Source organism: Pelodiscus sinensis, chromosome 17, assembly GCF_049634645.1.
Source record: "Pelodiscus sinensis isolate JC-2024 chromosome 17, ASM4963464v1, whole genome shotgun sequence".
Classification (NCBI taxonomy): Eukaryota; Metazoa; Chordata; order Testudines; family Trionychidae; genus Pelodiscus; species Pelodiscus sinensis.
This window is the reverse complement of record NC_134727.1, coordinates 22,973,596-22,994,309: the sequence shown is the minus strand read 5'-3', so window position 1 is coordinate 22,994,309 and position 20,714 is coordinate 22,973,596. Positions and strand designations below refer to the sequence as shown.

The 20,714-nt window shown below is 44.0% G+C and overlaps 1 long non-coding RNA gene across 1 annotated transcript in view; it reads right to left on the bottom strand.

Moving 5' to 3' along the window:
• The window catches only part of LOC142818726 (uncharacterized), a 76,846-nt gene extending 57,931 nt beyond the window's left edge, over positions 1–18,915 (bottom strand). The window contains exon 1 of the long non-coding RNA XR_012896343.1: positions 18,782–18,915. This is a non-coding gene — a long non-coding RNA (uncharacterized LOC142818726). The remainder of the gene's footprint in view (positions 1–18,781) is intronic.
• Between the last annotated feature and the right edge of the window lie 1,799 nt (positions 18,916–20,714).

The following is a 20,714-nucleotide window of genomic DNA, read 5'->3' as shown; positions in this document are numbered from 1 at the left end:
GATACTCACCTCCTTTGCATAACATTAAGAGATCGATGCATAAAAAGCACTATTTAAAAGTGAAGAATGTTTTTATTTTTGTAATAAAATAACAATAATCCAGTCACTGGTTCTATGAGAGACATTAAAAAAAATAGTGATAGAAATGTAGCTGTGTTAGTCTGGTGTAGCTGAAACAAAATACAGGACTACGTAGCACTTTAAAGGCTAACAAGACTAATAAACCATCTTGTTAGTCTTTAAAGTGCTACATAGTCCTGTATTTTATTTTAAAAAAGTAAGACTTTGGATATTTCAGGATTTTTGTGGGTATCATGGTCATAACTAACCAACCATTCTTTGTTTTTTAAACTCCACCAAAGGCATTCAAAGTAAAATTGTTGGGTAGATGGTAAATTCATAGGGATCAACCAATTAGTAATACAAGAAGCCAGTGAGATGACAAATTCTGCTAAGATCTCGTGAGGTTCCATCGCCTTCAAAATATAAAAAGCACACATTTCTTTCATTGTTACAAGTTAAGTTGGATATATTTGCTGTGACAGCTCAGACTACTGAATAGGAATGCCAGCAATTGAACAGTTTTAGATTTTGCAAACTGCCCAGACTCTTTCTTTAGCTGTGTAATGATAACAAAACTAATTCACATTTGTAAAACTTCATTCCCAAAGAGATGTAATTAAAAACAATGTTTAGTTAACTGGAAAGCAACACTACATTTTAGGAACGAAGGAAAACCAAAAAGCTGGGCACAAGACAATGCCCTGTAGGTGTCTATTGTACACACACACACACACAGGACCTGATTCTAATTGCTTTTTAAGAAATATGCACAGTTACCAGGATTTACCTTCTTCCCTGTCCCCCAATGACAATAATTATCTCTCTTATACACCAGATAATGTAGCTTGCAATGGGAACTGATAAGTACAGGCAGTCCCCGGGTTACGTACAAGATAGGGACTGTAGGTTTGTTCTTAAGTTGAATCTGTATGTAAGTTGGAACTGGCGTCCAGATTCAGCCGCTGCTGAAATTGACCAGCGGCTGACTACAGGAAGCACGAGGCAGAGTTGCTCTTATGTCGGATCCGCAGTTATGAACGGGGTTTGCTCCACGTCTCCGCGAGACCAGCAGACCAGGGAGACGGGGAGCAAAGCCGGGGAGCACGCGGGCAGCGGACAGCCCAGACGCGCCGTGGCTGTCCCACTGCAGGCGTCCTCAGAGGCTTTGCTCCCCGTCTCTCTGGTCTGCTGGTCTCCAGCAGACCAGGGAGACGCAGAGCAAACCCCGTTCATAACTGCGGATCCGACATAAGTCGGATCCGTGTAACTCAGGGACTGCGTGTATTTGGGAGCTAAGAAAATTGCTTATAGTAGTGAAAGATCCCTCATCCACTGGAAGTCAGCTTGCATCTGTTGGGCAGGATGACGAAAGCCTCTAAGGTCTGGCACTCTCTTTAGCTCTGTGCATGCGTGTGCTATGCAGAAGATATATTTAACAACAACCAAGTCTAAATTCGCACAAGTTCTTGTACAGAGTGTAGGGAAATTTCTTTTATTGTGATGTGTTATTGTAATTCCCCATGACATTTGTTTTAATTGGGATAGCCAATCCTTTGCATAAGCATTGATTCTCTCTAGAGCTCTGTGATTTATCCATCCTTATGCTTTTCAACTGATCAAGTCGTCTAGTTTAAATTGTTATTTTAGTTACATCCATTTGGAACTCAGATTATGAGATGATAACTCTGGTTACTGTGGGCAGGTGTTGTAAAACTGCTGCTCCCACACGTGCACATACATGCGTGCACGCACACACAAAAAGAGAATTGTTCCATTCAGTGACAGCTGAGACATTCATTCTGCTTAGCCAGATTATCTTCATCTCGGCCTCCATCTTCATTAGACTAATTATTGTCTGGAACAGCCTCCAGATCATTGCAAAGATTAAAGTATTATCCCTGCATAAATATGTACAGTACACCTGAAATTCACGGTGATACTTGCAGAGTCTTTTATTTTTTCATGCACGGTATGCATTTATTTATATTCTTGCCATGTTTATTTTCCTCTGATCAGTGATCTGAGGCATTGCCAGTGATGTTATTTGTATAATGCTTAATAAGATTTTTAAAAAGAAATAGAAAGCTACGTGTGAAATCATCAGAGTTAATAAAGACTTTAGCAATTCAAAGATTAATCTAAAAGGAAGATTTAGAAAGTCCTGAGGAATTGCAAAAGAGACCTGAAAGGTAATGTTATGAACCCTCCGCAATGCAGGGAGGGTAAAATGGGAGTGCAAAGAGCAAGGTGGGAGAATGAGGGGAAATACTGAGAGTTGGTGGGGTAGGAGGCATCTAACTACAGATTAGGCAGGAAGGTCCTAATTGTTCCTACCTGCTCCCAAGCTCATTCCAACCCCTCTGGATCCTACTCCCTGTTCTGCAGCCCAATCCTAGGCCCATGCTCGCTGTTCCAAGGCCTACGGGGTGTGTGCAAGGTCACGTGCTACACAGCCCACGCAGTATTTCCGTTGTGGGAGGCAACCCCACTGCCCCTTTGTTCTGCTGCTCTTGCCTGAGTGTACAGCCACAGTAAGATGAGTACTAAATGTCTCTGTTTAGCAATAGGGCTCTTAGTCAGCAAAGCCCGAGTCAGCAAAGTCAGTACATGGTTAGTCTTGAGCATGTGCTTAACATTCACTGACATCAATGGATCTTAGTTCTGTACTGAAGTTCCTTGCTGAATGGGGTTAAGTTATTCATGTGCCGACAGTGAACCATACGCTTCTGCACTCTGCTGAACTAAGGACCTAGAACCAGGCGGGCCTTGTGGTGCCCCCTTAGGGTATAACTCACCCAGCCTCAGCTCCCCACTAGCAAGTCACTGTCTCTTGTGCAGTCCAAGGTAGCCATGCTTTAGAATCCAGCCAAGGCTAACTGTAGTCCTGACCCTTTTTTAGGCTTTAAGGTCTGAAGGAAACAAACAGAACCACTCCTCACGATTCAAACTAGGACTGTCCAATGAACCCTCTGAGGAGTCCCGCCCATCTGCACTTCAACCTCTTTAATCTACCAACCCTGGGAAACAAGGTATGCCAGATGAAAGATTTTGCTAGGTCAGGGAGGGCGCTGTCTGGGTGTGAGAGGGATAGAAGTGGGGTGCTTATCTGGTGCCCTGCTCCGAGCGGCCCATGTGGCTCATTAACCCCCATGGCTTCCAGGCACAGCTCTCTACTGCTAGGGGAAGCGGTGGGGAAAAGCCCAAGGGAACTGCATTTCAGCACTGCCGTTCCCCCAGGTGGGGAAGAGGAACAACACCGCGCAGAGCATGAATTTCCGGAAATGCTTAAAACAGAATAGTTTTCGTTATAAGTATTTCCGGAAAAGGAGCATCTACATTGGCAGGCTGCTTTTCCGGAAAGCCCTTTTTCCGGAAAAGCTTCTGTGGCCAATGTAGACGCGCTTTTCCAGAAAAGAGCCCCGATCGTCATTTTCGCGATCGGGGCTTTTTTCCGGAAAAGACTACTGGGCTGTCTACACTGGCCCTTTTCCGGAACAGTGTTCCGGAATAAGGACTTATGCCCGAGCGGGAGCAGCATAGCTTTTCCGGAATAGCGGCTGATTTTGTACAGTAGAGCATCGTTGCTTTTCTGGAAATTCAAGGGCCAGTGTAGACAGCTCGCAGCTTATTCCGGAAAAGCGGCTGATTTTCCGGAATAAGTGGTCCAGTGTAGACACAGCCTCAGAGTACTGAGGTTCAAGTGTACTTAGGGCTTGACTACAAACAGTCAGTGCTTCATCCAGTCTCCCTGGGTCTCATTATCTCTTGGCAGGAAGCTCAAGGACCATGAAGCTAGCTCAGTCTCTAGGCTGCAGCCAGATTTCCTGGAACAGAGCTCCGCTCTCCTTCCTAGTCAGCCTCAAACTGGGTCAGGCCTCCTTCTTTGAAATCCTATTTCCTACGCCAGACATTGGCTGCTGGGGTAGTAGGGTGGGGCCAGCTGGATCCACAGGCTCTCATTAATTCTCTTATTGCCAGTATGGGGCCTGGACAAAGGACAAAAATGTTTATAAGAAGACATACGGGGTGCGGTTCTCATTTACGCTAAGGTCACTGTGCACCATGCGTCATGCCCGGGGCCTTACAGTAATGCAGATAATTTATTTGTACTTTATTTACACTACTTTGAGCCCTCTTGACCTGACACATGGTGCACAGTGACCTTAGGGTAAATGTGACTCAGACCCATAGCCATTCTTGGTGGTGAATGAAATGTTTTAGCCGCCTTGATTTTATAGGTGGATGCTCCAGTGTATTCCTCTTGCACATTATCCTGTGTGCGGTAAGATCACACGTTGTTCAAAAACCATCTGTTTACTGCCAATCTTTTTGCTGGATGAGAGAAATCCAGTGTCAACTAGACAGAAAAAAAGGAGAGGGAGACAAACTAGACCTGCAAGAAAGGTAATGGATAGTAGCAAAGGGAAGTAAAAGTTGAAAACATGAACCAAGCATTTCGGGAGAGCAGGACAGGCAGCAGCCATGCGTACCAAGATGTGGCTTGCTTTTCTTTCCATTCCCCTGACGATAAGGGAGTGAGAAGAAAGTACGTGGAGTCTGTGAATTACTCCTCAGCCCCCTCGGGCCTTTACCAGCCAAGAGTAGGAGGCATGTACGGAATCTGAGTACTTTCCCCTCACTTCCTTATCATCAGGAGAACGGGAAAAAAAGAAAGCTGTGTCCCGGTATGCATGGCTCCAGCCTCCTCCCTCCCCACACTGCTCTCCTGAAATGGGAAACGGCACCCTCTTGGCACCAGAGCTGGGAAGAGGCCTCAGCTTGTGTTGCTAAGATAGCAAGCCTGAGGCACTAGAGAAGTATCTCTTGTTTGTGCATGTGGAATCCATATTAGGGCTTTTCAACTTGTAAGGTGAGTAGGCTTGGCTCTTGTTCATGGCTATGCTGTATTCATACTCCTTTGTTCCCTGTTCTCGCCTGAGCACTGAGGGTTTATACCTCTGTTTTGAAAATGCCTTGCACAGCCAGAAGAGGCAAAATAACCATTTTTATGTATCTCAACTGACAATTTCTCCTGCACAAGGTTCTGAAAATTCTGCCTCATATTTCCCAATTGCTCCATGTCTGTATTTTCCCACAGAGATATTTTCCAATAAACAACTCCTAAGTAAATCAGCAGGCACATTGTAGGTTCAGCTGTAGGCTCTATAGTTACCCACTTATATCACTGCGCACTTAATAGGTTAATACCCAATTCCATCCTTAGGATGTCCCCTAGACTAGGCTCTTGTGCTTATCTGGTCCTCCGCTCTTCTATGAGGAGTTCCAAAATACCAGACTATTTGTAAGAAGCTGAGCCCTACAGCTGAACCCTGAACAATCTGCCCTTTTCAGGATTTTCAGTGAACACAAAAAGAAGCTATCACAAATGCACGTTCCCAGAAGGGTGGTAAAGCTCTCTTTCTTCAGAGTACCTGTAAAGCAATGGCTCCAATAGCTAAAAAGCAGAAATAATGTAGCCTGCATCTGGCCCTCCCTTCCTTCATGGAGGAACCACTAGAGGCAGTCATCTAAAGATCTGTTCCCTTCAGTCCAGGAAATGAAGATCAGAGAGAAGTTCTCCTCTCTACTCTGCCGTTATGTGGGCTTTTAAACTCCTCCTACCAAGTCTGACATCTCTTAGGCTATGTCTAGACTGCAGGCTTCTTTCTGAAGAAGCTTTTCCGGAAGAGATCTTCCAAAAAAAAAACTTCTTCCGAAAGAGACCGTCTACACTGCGAAAGCACATTGAAAAAGCGATCTGCTTTTTCAATAGCTAGCATCCACACTGAATGGACACTATCTCACATGTAAGCTGTGATTACTATGGGCGGAATAGCCGCCAGGGCACCTGTGCTTTTTCCTCTTTCCTCTTCTTGCAAAAGAACTCCCTCTTCCCTGCATGCACACACCTTTTTCCAAAAGAGCTCTTTGGAAAAAGGCTTCTTCCTCGTAGAAAGATGATTACCAACGCTGAAAAACCCCCTCTGTTCTTTTGATTTACTTTCAGAAGAACACGGTTGCAGTGTGGATGTTACTCAGGTTTTGTCAGAAAAACAGTTGTTTTTCCGACAAAACTCTGAAGTGTAGACATACCCCTACAGGTGTTGCAGAGCAGGAAGCTCATTAAGCTTGTGTTGCCCAGAGTGGAATTTGCATACCTCATCAGAGAGGCAACATTTCATTTTGGTGAAGGCAACCAAACCACAAGCAGAGTTTGATGGTTCACTCTTAGTTGTTGTACAGAACTGGATCAGACCACAGTAGTACACTGACACTAACCTTCCTCTATTGTTTGCTCGGGGTGTCAGCAGTGCAGCCACTATTCCCCCTCCTTTTCCAAGCTTAAGCAGTTGTCTTTGTTTGAAAGAAGATGTAGGTAGCTGAAAGACCACAAGGCTTGGCATCTCCATGTATGACACTTAGCACAGATGCAAGACTTTAGGGGTATGTCTAGACTACATGGCTCTGTCGACGGAGCCATGTAGATGAGTTTACTAGACATGGGAAAATGAAGCAGCAATTTAAATAATCGCCACTTCATTTACATCAAAATGGCTGCCGTGCTGTGCCGATCAGCTGTTTGGCGGCACAGCGTGGTAGTCTGGACGCTCCGTGGTCGACAACGGAAGCCTTTGTCGACCACTCCGCTATGCCTCGTGGAATGAGGTTCACCGGAGCGGTCGATAAAGGCTTCCATTGTTGACAGCAGAGCGTCCAGACTACCACGCTGTGCCACCAAACAGCTGATCAGCACAGCGTTGCAGCAATATTGATGTAAATGAAGCGGCGATTATTTAAATTGTCGCTTCATTTTCCTATGTCTAGTAAACTCATCTACATAGCTCCATCGATGGAGCCACGTAGTCTAGACATACCCTAGCAGATCTGGGAGAAGCATTACTAGAAAAATTATTAGCTAAGCTATTCTATGGGTTATTCGTTAGAGGAGAGAGCTCAGGAGGGGATGTATGGGACAGGACAGTGAGGTCCTGTGGTAGTGTTTAATGGATCCTGTGAGATCTCAATCCAGTGATAAAACCAAAGGCAGTAAAGCCATTGTATGATTTGGAAATCCCACCCCAGTGCCAACAGTGGGAATATCAGGTACCTCCTGGTGCTGAAACCTGCATATCCCATGGAAGCAGCTTCCCTAGTATGCTAACATGTCATGGTGGGAGTTTTTCCTCTTTTCACTCTGCTATCTATACTGAGCTATACTTTATATTTACACTTAAAATATTCTGCACACCAGATTAATGGCAGGGCATGATAAAGAAAAGTAAAATCTACAGACACTGGAAAAAAAAGTTTCACTTTGCTTCCATTTCAGACACACAAAAAGCTGACTGCTCTCTCTTGTTGTGGTCAGGTGGAATGCATCTCAAAACACGATGCTGTTTTATTTTGGTCCTTCCCAACATTCCATGACTGGGCACAGATAGAAACATCAAGTTTAAATTCTAAAAACACAACAAATATCACTCAGTAGTGCTCTATATGGCATTGTCCGTGCTCCTGTTCATTCTCACAGTGTGTTGAATGCCTCAGGGGGAGATTATATAAGCACTCATTTGGTTCCCAGTGCCTGCTGCCTGCCCTGTTTCTCTTAATCCTGATATCTTGGCTCACATACAGGCCAATCTCCCTCAACGCCCCCCCAAAATAACCTACACCACACATCCTGAAGGAGATTATGAGACAACAGATCTATTATGGGCCTGATTCACGCCACTCTGGAAGTGTGGACGGGCTTCATGTGAATGAGCCCTATATGACTCACTGACCTTTGAGGAGTTCACTGTTTCCAACCTCCCCTCTGAGGACCCAGCAGTGCTATCATGAGCCAGCCCTCTGAGAGACATGGTATGAGACTCTGCTTTCAGAGCTTATCAGTGCTCGCTTTCATTGGTAAGAGCAAGTACTGTTGAGTGATACAAATACTGCTCCCCAGAGCTTATTCCCCTGCAGCCAGCATCAGCCAGAGCCAAAAGAAGGCAGAATAATTTAGAACCTCCCAGAAACCCAGATGGATGCAGAAGAGCCTGCTCATACACCAGGCCCAGCTATTTCCCATCCATAGGGGAAGCAGCACTGACTAGCCAGAAACAGCTTTTAGGGAGCAGCCTCTGGAAAGCCCGAGGTTCCTCAAACCAGGCAGCACTAGCTGCAGCTGAATATTCAGAAAGTTAAGTGAGGCTTTTCCATCTGACTTCTCGCCACACAGACTGAGACCCAGAAAGCGTTGGCCCCAGAGGTAGCCATCCAGGGCTTTGGTTCCAGAGGGATATTTTCCAACTGGCAGCCTCCCACCTTCATAATATTTTCTCTGCTCTTTCCACCCATCATTCCTTTCCCATTCCAGCTTCTGTGTTCCATTTCATCTTTTCCTTTCTCTCCACTCTCAGCCCCTACTGTGTCTTCTTCCTCCCACCAGTCAGCTCTTCTACTTCAGCACCAATAAGTGCCTCCCCCAATAAATACACCCTAAGTTTTCATAGCACAAGTAAGAGAGTAGCTAAAGTCACTCCGTAGCAATAAAACCTTGTAAGATTTTATCAAGATGTGTGCCTTGGTCCCAGTCTTGCTGGAATCATGTTGCCTTGCCCGTTCCCTTTGTTTTTTTGTGGATCCATTTTCTTAGATTGGAAATTCTTCAGGGCAGGCCTTAAGTTTTCCCTATAATTTTGCAAGGCATCTAGCATACTTTTGGGTCACTGTAAAATATAAGCATCTGAGCATGCCAACTTCAGAGTGCTCCCAGCTACTAGCAGGCAGGGTTGCAAGGGTCCAAACACAGCAATCAAAGCCAGATCTCTTTCTTGGCAAAAACATTACCACCAGGTCGCTGGGCTGGTGCCTTTTATACAGTGCAGCTATGTTTCAGCAACCCTGCCTGGATCCTTCATTTCAAACACTTCGAATTTCCTGAGGGTACAGGGCTTTGCCAATTTCTAGCTAGCTTTTCATTCCAGGCCCTAATAGCAAACAGCATTTTTAAAAGGCTCAGAATGAACGGAAAATAAAATGCGGGTGAACAACAATGACCTTTCCAACTAAAGAATATGGGTAGGGAAGCTTGCTAGGCAATAAATGACTTGCAGCCACTCAGTGACGGAAGGGGGGAAAACCCCCTAACTGAGTGTGGAAATCTGCCTTCCCATTTCCCTAGGATCACAGACACTCTATCCCCCCCCCCCCCTCCCCTGCCACTTTAAAACAAAACAGAAAACAACTGAATCAAGTATGCAAGTACTGGCAGCTTTCTAACTTGCTTTTCATCCAAATCTAATGGGCAAATGGCAGAAATAAAGTGAGTTTTTCCAGTCCACCCTATACTAGAGTTTGATCCTTTAGTATGGTTTAGCTCTTTGACCAGCGGTGACTTAGAATACAAATTTTCGGCACAACAGCATTTTAAAACATAGGCACCAGAGAAATGCACAGCACTTCCCCTGAAAAACAAAATGCCCACTCCTATTTAGTTTAAGCAACCCACATACATAAAAATTTGTCAGGCAGACAAGAGGCTTAAGCAGCAAGGTCTGAATCATATTTTATTTTGATTAAAAAACATTGACTTAAATTCTCACTGCAACCTCTAAATTGCTCTACATGAAAAATTGCATGTCCAAGCATTTGTTTATGCAATTTTGAATGTCTTAAAACTTGGATTTGTGCATGAAAATGCCATTTTATAGTCAGATTGGTAGTTAGATATCTAACTACTTGAAGTGAAATCATAGGCCTGCTACTGTCAGTGAGTTTTACCATTGATCTTAAAGAGGTCAAAATTTTACTTCATGCAACACCTTGCTGAATTGCACACCAAAATGTCATTCATATGCAAAATTTGAAGGCCCGTTATAAATCAGTTGATGACCATAGTAAACAAATCTTTTCAAAAGTTTCAGAAGGGCAACCATGTTAGTCTGTAACTGAAAACAAAAACTTAAAAAACAACTAATAGTCCTGCAGCACCTTAGAGACTTACAAAAAATGTACATGGTGTCATGAGCTTTCATGGGCACAATCCACTTCTTCAGATGAATGGAGTTAAGGGAGCTGAAGATCATATTGTTCTCCTTCTTGATTATGACACACACTCCAATCACTTAAACCATTTGGTCCAAAATCTGATCTGACACACACTAGTATAAATCCAGAGCAAGTCAATTGAGCAAGGTGGAGTTGCTTTAGATTGTTCTTAGTATTGTGTGTAATGCTGTTGCAAAAAAAAAAAAAAAAAAAAAAGCAGCGCAGCATGGGCTGCATTAACAGGAGTGTTGTGAGTAAGACATGAGAAGTCGTTCTTCTGCTCTACTCTGTGCTGATTAGGCCTCAGTTGGAGTATTATGTCCAGTTGCGGGCACCACATTTCAGGAAAGATGTTGAGAAACTGGAGAAGGTCCAGAGAAGAGCAACAAAAATGATTAAAGGCCTAGAAAACATGAGCTATGAGGCAAGGCTGAAAGAATTGGGTTTGTTTAGTTTGGAAAAGAGAAAACTGAGAGGGGACATGATAGGGTTTTTCAGGTATCTAAAAGGGAGGAGTGGGGAAAATTTACTCTTTGGCCTCACAGGATAGGAGAAGAAGCAATGGGATTAAACTGCAACAAGGGAGGATTAGGTTGGACATTAGGAAAAACTTCCTATCAAGGTAGTTAAACACTGGAATAAATTACTTAGGGAGGTTGTGCAATCTCCATCTCTGGAAATATTTAAGAGCAGGTTAGACAGACATTTATCAGGGATAATATAGACCAGTGTTACGAGTACCCTTAGGGCAGGGTTTCCCAACCTATGGGTCGGGACCCCAATATGGGTCACCATTACATTTCAAAAGGGTCACCAAGTGTCTCCCCAGATGGCTCTGCCCCCTCTTTCCCCCTGTTTTTGAATTGCATTGGGTCATCAAGTCTTCCTGAATTGTCAAAATGGGTCCCCATTTGGAAAAGGTTGGTAACCGCTGCCTTAGGGTTACTTGAGAGAAGTATGAGAGAACATCAACAACTGAAATTTGGACAAAACTGAATTTTTTTTTTAAGTTTTACAGCACTTTATTATTTTTGTACTTTTTACACCCAAAAATTTCATCACCCACCCGGCTATGATTAAGTTGTTAAAACAAATGTGTTGCAATGGTAGAAAAAAAATGTGTGTGCCTGAAAACTGTAGGTACTGGGGATACTTATAATTTTATTTTATTTTTATTTTTTTTAAAAGGGGTACTTTATTAAAAAAAAAAGGTAGAGAAACACTGATACAGACCGTGCTCAGTCCTGCCATGAAGGCAGGGGACTGGATCTCTCCAGATCCCTTCCAGTTCTAGTATTCTGTGATTACTGAGATCAGAACTCATCCCATAGTTGACATGGGCTAGCTTTAGTGAAGTTCATTTGTACTGAGTATTTTAAGGACATGGTCTTTTTAGTCTGTAGTAGGTACAATTAGGAATGTTTGTCACATAAGAGAGAGTGGGGCTGAACACAAAAACTGAACATATGTAGATGTTTGGGCCATAGGGAATACAATTATTCATTAAAATGCTAATAAATGCAGAATATCCCCTTTCTTAATTAATTGGTTAAATAAACAGTGAGACTGGGTGAAATGCATCTATGATTGTTTAACACACAAAAATCAAGAAGGTTGACTGAATAGCAATTACACAATTAACATGCAATAAAGAACACTTGAGTTTTAATTAATCCTTATTGGCACTGCAGTAACTTCCACAGAGAATCTATTTCGATTCATTTCATAGGCAGGCCTTTCAAGTGTAGGTAATTTTAACATTTGGTGTCCAATATAAATCCATTTATTAACACTGATAAAGATATATGGGATTAAAACGAAATATAAAGGGCAAGTACACTTCGGGAGTTAATTTTCTTAAGTCAAAAGAAGTTACTATCTTTCTTCCCTTGGTCTTGATAAGCTGCTATTTTACAACAGCTTTCTTTCTCATGGCTTTTTCACTCCATGGTTGAATATTATTGTTTGAAACAATTCTTCATCATTTGGGGTTTAAATTTTGTCTTGCAAATGGGATAATAAAAATAAACAAACTGAACTAAGTTTAGCTGTCAGGCTAGACTGATAGTGTGTGGTTGATTACTGGCAGTGGTGCCTGGATTAAGAATTTCAGACCTGTTAATTTTTCCTGCATTGATGAACTGTTACATGTTGTAGCTAGGGAAGACGTCAATATTTAGTAAGAGATGCTAAACAAAATCTTGCAGCATTGTGCAGAGGGGGATGGACCAGGAAAAGCCTAAACAATTGAAGAAATTATCTTCTTGTTGTGATGCTGGCAAACCAGGTACCAGCTCTTGCCAAGACAAGAATTAACAGGCTTATAGCTGGCAACCAGACCAGTTCACCTGTATGTTAATTGTGCTCAGAATAAGTATTAATCTAACAGAAATGTATTGAGTCTTTACACTATGAAACATTTGCCAGTTGCTGCAGACATTAGTCTCACTTAAAATGTCAGTATACCAAGCTATAGGAAAATACATAAGTTCTGCTTTATAACTTTGAAAATGAATGCTCTGAATTAGTGAGCCTAGACATGGGAATCATCTCCACTAAACCCCATCCAGAAGGGCTATCAAAATCAGACAGGTCATCAAGGAGCATCCAGAGGTGAAAGTAATTTTTTTCCCTGGTACGGGAGGGAGCACCTCTGCCGGGAGGGGTGGGGAGGACACCTTTGGCGGTTGTTTGCTATTGTGCTGACTTTCAATGCTGAATTTCTTTATGGTAGGATATTTCTGAGCTGTCCTATAAGGTTAACAAATATACCAATTGCCCTCACAATGCTAAATAAGCCTTTTTCAAAAACTACTCAAACTACACACTGCAGCCTTTGCTTTTTTCCACCCTCTAGCTTCTTTGTTTTTCTCACCTCAAAAGAAATGGGATGCGGTGAGGATAGAAGTATTCCTGCTTAGGCTAGCATCAGCGGTAGAGGACTTTAACCAGAATTAGAATGTGCCCATCTCTATAATCACTTTATTGCTGCCAAAGGGCCAAGAGTCAGGGCAGTAGAAATTTGGTGAGTTTCTCTCTCTCTTCTCTCTCTTTAAAAATAAAATCATTTGAAAGCTAGCAGGATGAGTGGGGTTTTTTTCCCCCAAAAATGTGTAGAATTTTCTTTTTGATTTTCTTGGCTCTGAGCTTATGTTTCATTGCCACATGTCATCATGACCCTCCAAGTCTCTCTCAAATATGTTTGTTAACTTATTAAGCTCAACAGCATATTAAAGTGGTAAACTGCAGGGTCAATAGAAATGTGCAGAAAACTCTGAGAAAAATCTGCAGAGCTTGAGTTTTCCCCAGAAATATCCAGTTTCAAAGAAAGTTCACATGATAACTTGTCTGATCAGGAATGAAAATAGTTCTCTGTAATATTTAGAACTATACACTACTGCTCACATACCCTATTCAATCGGATCTAGCCTAACATGTTATGGAAATAAGTGGCTGATAGATTCAGAGACCTGATCCCACTGAAGTCAGTGGAAACACTCCCACTGATTTCTGTGGGCTTTTGACCTCACCCAGCAGGCCTGGAACAATTTTTACAGTGAGAGTGCTGAGAGCCATTAAGTCAAACAATAAAGCCTGTATAAAATGGAATCCACTTCTTGCTGGGGCTGCAGAGTCAAACCCCACACCAGAATCACACCCCAGAGGTTCCAGCACCAATTACCATACAATTCCATTTCATGGCAACATTTAAGGGATGTCTAGCTGGATGCTTAGGACACTGACCTCAGAGGTGGGAATTTCAAGCCCCTACTTTACCTGAGTCAGCATGACCTAGGATGAAAAAAATCTCTCCTATGAATCAGATAAAGCAGGGACTTGTACCAGGATTGTCTAGATCACCAGTCATTTGCTTACATAGCTGCTCCAATTGCACCCTGCATAAACAAGAGAATGTATATTAAAATCTTTACATAGCCCTTCTACAGTGGAGTGCATTTACCTGCGCTGAGCATTGGTGACACCATTTTAAAAAGTTTTCTAATGCAGGCTTGTCCACATAATTTGAAAGTCTGGAGTTCTTTAACCCCTATTTCTGGAGGTGTGTCACTTAACTCCATAGTGTAGACCTGGGCCATTTCAAAATAACTGCCCTCATTTTGAAATAACAAGCGGAGCATCCACACTACCAAGCCCATTATTTCGAAGTAAGGGGCTGGTTATTTTGAAATAACTCCTTTCACTGAAGAATAATGCTTATTTCAAAACAGTTATTTTGAAATACAGGTAGTGTGGATGCTCCACTGCTACTATTTTGAAATAGCTACTCCCCAGAGTCATTCAAAGTAATTACTCCCCAGTGCTTCCTGGGGCTCTACGTCGAGATAGCACATCGACATTAAGGGAGCCTGCCTCAGACTAATTTAAAAGCTTCCCTGTAGTGTGGACATGCTATTTCAATATAGTTATTTTGGGAGTTATTATTTCAAAATAAGCTATTTTGAAATAATTTCCTAGTGTAGACATGCCCTTAGATACTCTGGTGACAGTTGCTGTGGGAAAAACAGACAAAAAGATAGATAAGGGTGGAAACTTGATTTTGCCAAACATTCTGGGTTTTTTCCTCCCCAAATAAATTTAGTTATTTTTTAAAATTCCTACTGATTCTGATAGGATTTGCATGGCAATCTGCATCTATGGGGCTAGGTGTTTCTGTGGTGATCAGCTGGATTATACACTGAACTGCAATACAGCTTTGATTCAAGGTGAACCATTGAAAAGAAGCCAAATAAATAAATAAATAAAGGTCCATGCACAGAAAAATTGGGGAAATTCTATCAAGAAACATTTCCCAAGCAATTCCTTCTTAAAGAAATTGTTCTTATTTACTATATCTGCAGGAAAATCCAAACAACTATGGTAAAAATAACAAGATCAAACTGCAATTTACATGTCTTAAGGACTTGCAAACATGAACCCTCATGACATTCCTCAGAGATAAGCCAGTCATATTATGCCCATTTTACAGACTGGGTAAGGAATCCAAGGCATGGAAAGATTAAAGGGAATTGATTACAGTATGTCAATAAGGGTATGTCTACACTGCGTGTAGCCGCGCGGCACGGAGTCCGCACTAGTGGACATTTAAAAATAGCGGCGCCCGGCGAGATGCAAATGAAGCCCAGGAAATTCAAATCCCGGGCTTCATTTGCAACTCCGGTTGCCTACATTACCACCCTAGTTCGAACTAGGGTGGTAGTGTAGACATACCATAACAGAATCTGGATTAGAATCCAATGTCATCCCTCTTACAGGCCTGTATTTGAACTCTTAGACTATGGTGTCTTAGTTCCAAGCAAAGCACTATGGGTACATGGATTAATTCCAAACACCACAACTGAAAACACATAATTTTTTCAACACCTGCCCCCCTGTACTCACTTATAAAGACTGGAAGACACTTGTTTGCTGTAGCAACAGAACACCAATATCCACTATGCATGCCAAGTGAAATATACAGTTTCTGCTTTGCAAGGCTTAAGAGGGATTTTTTCTCACCCATTGATGGAAAAGCTGAAGTCTGACCTATTTAAAGGAGGGAATCACACCAGGTGAATGGCATCATGTTTATGCAACTGTAGACCCTTGCTAAATATGGACCTTTTCAGAGAGAGACAGCCATTTTTTCACTCTTTATTTAAGAAATTCAGTGTCCAAATACCAATGCTTAAAATGTACCCATTGGTAAGAATGGAAATATATGTAGCAAAACTTTCTTTAAAGAGGGATATTTATAGAAGGAATCCCAGGGGTGACTTTTTTCCTGGAGCAAGTTTACACTTTAAATAAAGAATCTCTTCCTTCGAATCACATGTGAATCAGATGAATATGGCATTCTAGAAGGCAAAGTTGTCTAGACAGTCCATAAGCAGCCTAACCGCATGATGGGCCCAATGGCAGCTGCAAAGCTGTCAAAACAACACCTTGTGTAGTCTGTCCCTGTGCCATACCAAAAGCTAAGCCTCTTTGCGCTCTGTGATTATTATATAAAAAGGGGAACAGAAGTAATACAATGTAGGAAACAGTGCTCTGCCTTGACCTGTTTGGATGGAGTCTTCCAAAATGTAATTACAGCATTGAGTTCATGAATTTAGATTGGCTCCTGATGATGGTTGGCAGAAAGACCAGAGAAGATTTTCCAACATGTTTAAACTAACTCTAAGCTAATTCTCCCGTACACTGGTGGCATCTGAAGTGTCTATTGTAACACCTTTGCCTGGTTTAAGATTTTTGTTTTTCAGGATTTACAGGCAGTCCCCGACTTACGCGGATCTGACTTATGTCGGATCCGCACTTACGAACGGGGCTTTTCTCGCCCCGGAGCTCACGGGCGGCGGGTCGCCACCCGTGTCCTCCGGGGCGAGAAAAGCTTCTCCTGGTCTCCCTGGTCTGCTGGGGGGGTCCAGCAAAGCCACTGGACCCCCCCCAGCAGACCAGGGACACCCGAGCAAAGCCACCGCCTGGGCGGCTTTGCTCCCGGGCAAACGAGCAAAGCCGCCCAGGCGGCGGCTTTGCTCGGGTGTCCCTGGTCTGCTGGGGGGGGGGGGGGGTTACAGCGGCTTTGCTGGGCCCCCCCCAGCAGACCAGGGGGACAGGAGCAAAGCCGCGGAGCTCACCGGCAGGGGGACAGCCCAAGCACGCCCGGGCTGTCCCGCTGCGGGCGTGCTCCAAGGCTTTGCTCCCCGTCTCCCTGCAGACCAGGGAGACGGAGAGCAAAGCCGCTGAGCAGGCCGGCAGGGGGACAGCCCAAGCGTGCCCGGGCTGTCCCGCTGCGGGCGTGCTCCAAGGCTTTGCTCCCCGTCTCCCTGCAGACCAGGGAGATGGAGAGCAAAGTCGCTGAGCACGCTGGCAGGGGGAAAGCCCAAGCGTGCCCGGGCTGTCCCGCTGCGGGCGTGCTCCAAGGCTTTGCTCCCCGTCTCCCTGCAGACCAGGGAGATGGAGAGCAAAGCCCGCTGACTTGGGGACACCTGGGTTTCTTAAGTTGAATCTGTATGTAAGTCAGAACTGGCATCCAGATTCAGCCGTGGTTGAATCTGATCAGTTTCAGCAGCGGCTGACACCAGTTCCGACTTACATACAGATTCAACTTAAGAACAAACCTACAGTCCCTATCTTGTACGTAACCCGGGGACTGCCTGTATTGAGAGAATTAGAACCCCAAAATGAGTCTTACGCATAGTCAAATTTGTTCCTCCTTCTGGGTAATCACAGAGAGCTGTGAAAAGGTGTTTGCAAATAGTATGGCAAAACTCTCCCATTCTTAGGCAAAAAAACAAGCAAGGGAATGCTGACTGGTGAATCTGCGAAAGTGTGCATGTTCAGGAGTGGGTGGGGAATGAACTCAAGATTGTTGCATGACCATATGCTGTACAAATCAAGGGTGGGTTATACGGCTGGTAGGTAGGGTGGCATTCGGCTTCCTCCCCCGCCGCCAATGAAAAAGTTCAGGGAAGGATCCTCCCTTACCTTCTTCAGGACATATAGGAAAAGTGAAGCCTGCACCATTCTTAAGGTCAGAGCAGCTTTCTCCTTTTAATGTAGTTCTGTGGGGATGCCATGCCATTGGCTACTCTGTAGCATTCCACTCCCCTGTGGCACACTTTACACCCCAAAAAGGCACATGAATGAGCAGGTGCTACAACTATGAACAACCTTGGGTGGGTCACACAGGACCTCTTTGGAGCCTTGCCCCCTGGGCACAGCTTCCCAAGGACCCAGTTACATTTGCTCTATCTGTGTGCAAGCACTGCAAGGTAGGCTAGGAAGAATCCTATTTTCCAGCAGTTTTGCTAAAAAAAAAAATTGAATTCAGACAAAGTGCAGTTTAATGACTTGGTGCCCTTAAAACTTCTGAACCACCAAGTGGCAGGTGCAATGGCATATGGCTTTTAAACAAAGTGGCCAATCAGGGTGAGGCACAGCTGGCCAATCATTGCCAGGCTGGGCCTTATAAAAAGGCTTCAGAACTGAGGGGAGCTCATGCTTGCTCTTACCCACAGGGAAGAAGGAGCTGTGTCCCAGTAGGAGAGGGGACCAGTGACATCTTGGGCAGAGCAGTGCTAGGCAGGCTCAGGGGAGCTGGGGAGAAGCTCCAGCCTGATGCTCACCAGACTGTAGGCCTGGATACAAGGACTGAGAAGGTGCAAGGGTCATGGGGAAGTGGCCTGGAGAATGGGAACAGAAAAGGAGGGCAGTAGATGGCTACCACCAGGGGGTCCCTGGGTCTTTGCCTCATCTGCACTAGCACTGCACCTTGTCACCCTGAGGCATGGCCATTAGAGACTACATCTTGCCCCTGAGGCAAGGGGCTAGACTTTTGGAATGAAGGTTGGCCGCTCAGGTGGATATAAGGATGAGGACTGCTGCTACCCCTGGAAGGAGAGAAGAATGGAATGTTGGGCACATCCCTGCTAGATTCTCATATTGCACTTAGAAAAGTGTGCGCATGGCTAATAAACACAAAAATTGGGCAACCCCATATTCGTCTGACAGCCAAACCAGAGATTCAGGTTGCCCTTAGGTCAGTGACCTTAAACTGCTTTTACTAGACTGACAGCAGGGCTACTTGCACCAGGTAACAAAAGCTGCATGAGCAGCATTAGAAAAAGGAAAAAAAGCACCATCATAGTAATAAATGAAGTGAACAGCAATAATCAAAACTCACCCATATTGCTGCTCCTCTAAGTGCACTTTGTAAATATATTTAAAAATGGAAATAGGTGGGGAAAACAAAAGAAAACACGACCACCCTCTGCCTCATAAATAGGTCAGGCAGAAGAGGAGTTAAATCCACCTCCAACCAATGTGCAAGGCTGCCTGAGATTGAAAAGACAAACCCACCCACCACCAAGTTTTTTGGAAGAAAATCTAGGACAAATAAAAAGTGACTCTAGCAATTACATGCATGTATTGAAAAAAGAGGTTGAATAAAAGAGGGATGGGTAGACAGACTGGTTTTGCAGGCAAGAAATTCTCCAGTACGCTAATGGCATCAGAAGAGTCTATTTAACACCTTTTCCTGGTTTAAGATTTTTGTTTTCCAGGATTAAGATATCATCTAACCTAGGGGTGGGGAAAAGGGCCTCTGTGGGCTGCGTCTGGCCCCTTAAGCGGGTTGATCCGGTCTGCGGAGGTCCTGCCATTCCCCCACTCCCAGGTCAATTACGTCCTGGGGGTGGGGTGAAGCGCACAAAGTTTCCTCCTTCCTGCCAGGAGCACATGGCTTTGAAGCGCCACGTGCTCCTAGCAGGGTGGGAGGAGATTTTGCACGCTCCTCCGCCCCCAAACCCTGATTGGCCTGGGGGTGGGAATGCACAGAAAGTCTCCTCCCACCGCCAGGGGAATGGGTGCCTAGCAGGAACCTAGGGGGAAGGGGCAAAGGGGCTCCCCCACCCCCAGACCAATCATGATCTCTGTGGGTGGGGAAGCCCGAAAGTATTCTGGCCCAGCCCTTCCGTTTGAGGCCCCGCCTCTTCCGGTGCAGCCTGGGGCCACTTCAAAATTTTTTGAAGTGGCGCCCGGCAAAAAATTATTGCCCACCTCTGATCTAACCTCTCTGACATGGCACATCCAGACACCTGTGGATAAATCTTTACAGATTATCTTGACAGACTCATGCCAAGAGATGATTAATGGGAAAGGAAAGATATTTTTGGTAACAACTAGAGGAGACCGCTTCCACCAAAACAATATTTCATGTTTAGAGAGAGCCACTACTGCCTCTTTGTAAAATCGCTTCTGTCCCATTCATCAGAGATTCTCTCCTCTCCCTAGAGTGGTCACTTTGGATTGGATTCACCGCAACCATCTGAACCAAAATATCTTTCTAACAAGAAGCTGCATAATACAACTATCAGGGAACGAGCCTGAAACCAAAAGCCTTGTGATCCACATCACTGCTCCATTCCTGTAGGTGCCTTGGTTAATCACTTAAACCTGAGACAGAGCAATAAGCTGCCACCTTGCCTCTCTTCTTTGTAGCTAAGTCACTCAAGAGTTCCTATTACACCTTCCCCCACCTCTCCCAGTGCACAGCTGTGTCTTTAAGATGGAATAAAGTATATTCTACCATTTTGTAAATAGTTTTTAGGACAACAGAAGATCAAATTCAATCATAAGTGCAGGTGAAAGTCCCATTGGAGTCAAATGGAGTAGGGTCAACTTATACCACATCTGCATTTGGACCAAAATATACTCTAGGTCTGTATAATTCCAACTATTCACTCAGGGTACGTCTATTCTGCATGGAGGTATTCCGAAATAGCTACCCTGCATCTACACAAGCCGCCTGTTATTTTGAAATATTTTTCAAAATAATGGACATGCTATTTTGCCATCCCCATAAACCTCATTTCACGAGGGATAAGGGATGGCTTGAAATAGTGTGTTATTTTGACATTTGGCACTGTGTAGATGCCCCAAATTTCAAAATAAGGTGTTTCAAAATAGTTTTGAAATAAGATATGCAATCTGCATAGAGCAAATGGCATATCTTATTTTGAGTTTAGGGTGCTGTGTAGATGTTGTCATCCTCTGAAAAGGATAAAGAAACAGGGAAGAGGAGAGTTGTGAGATGGAGTGCTCATCCAACAGAAACT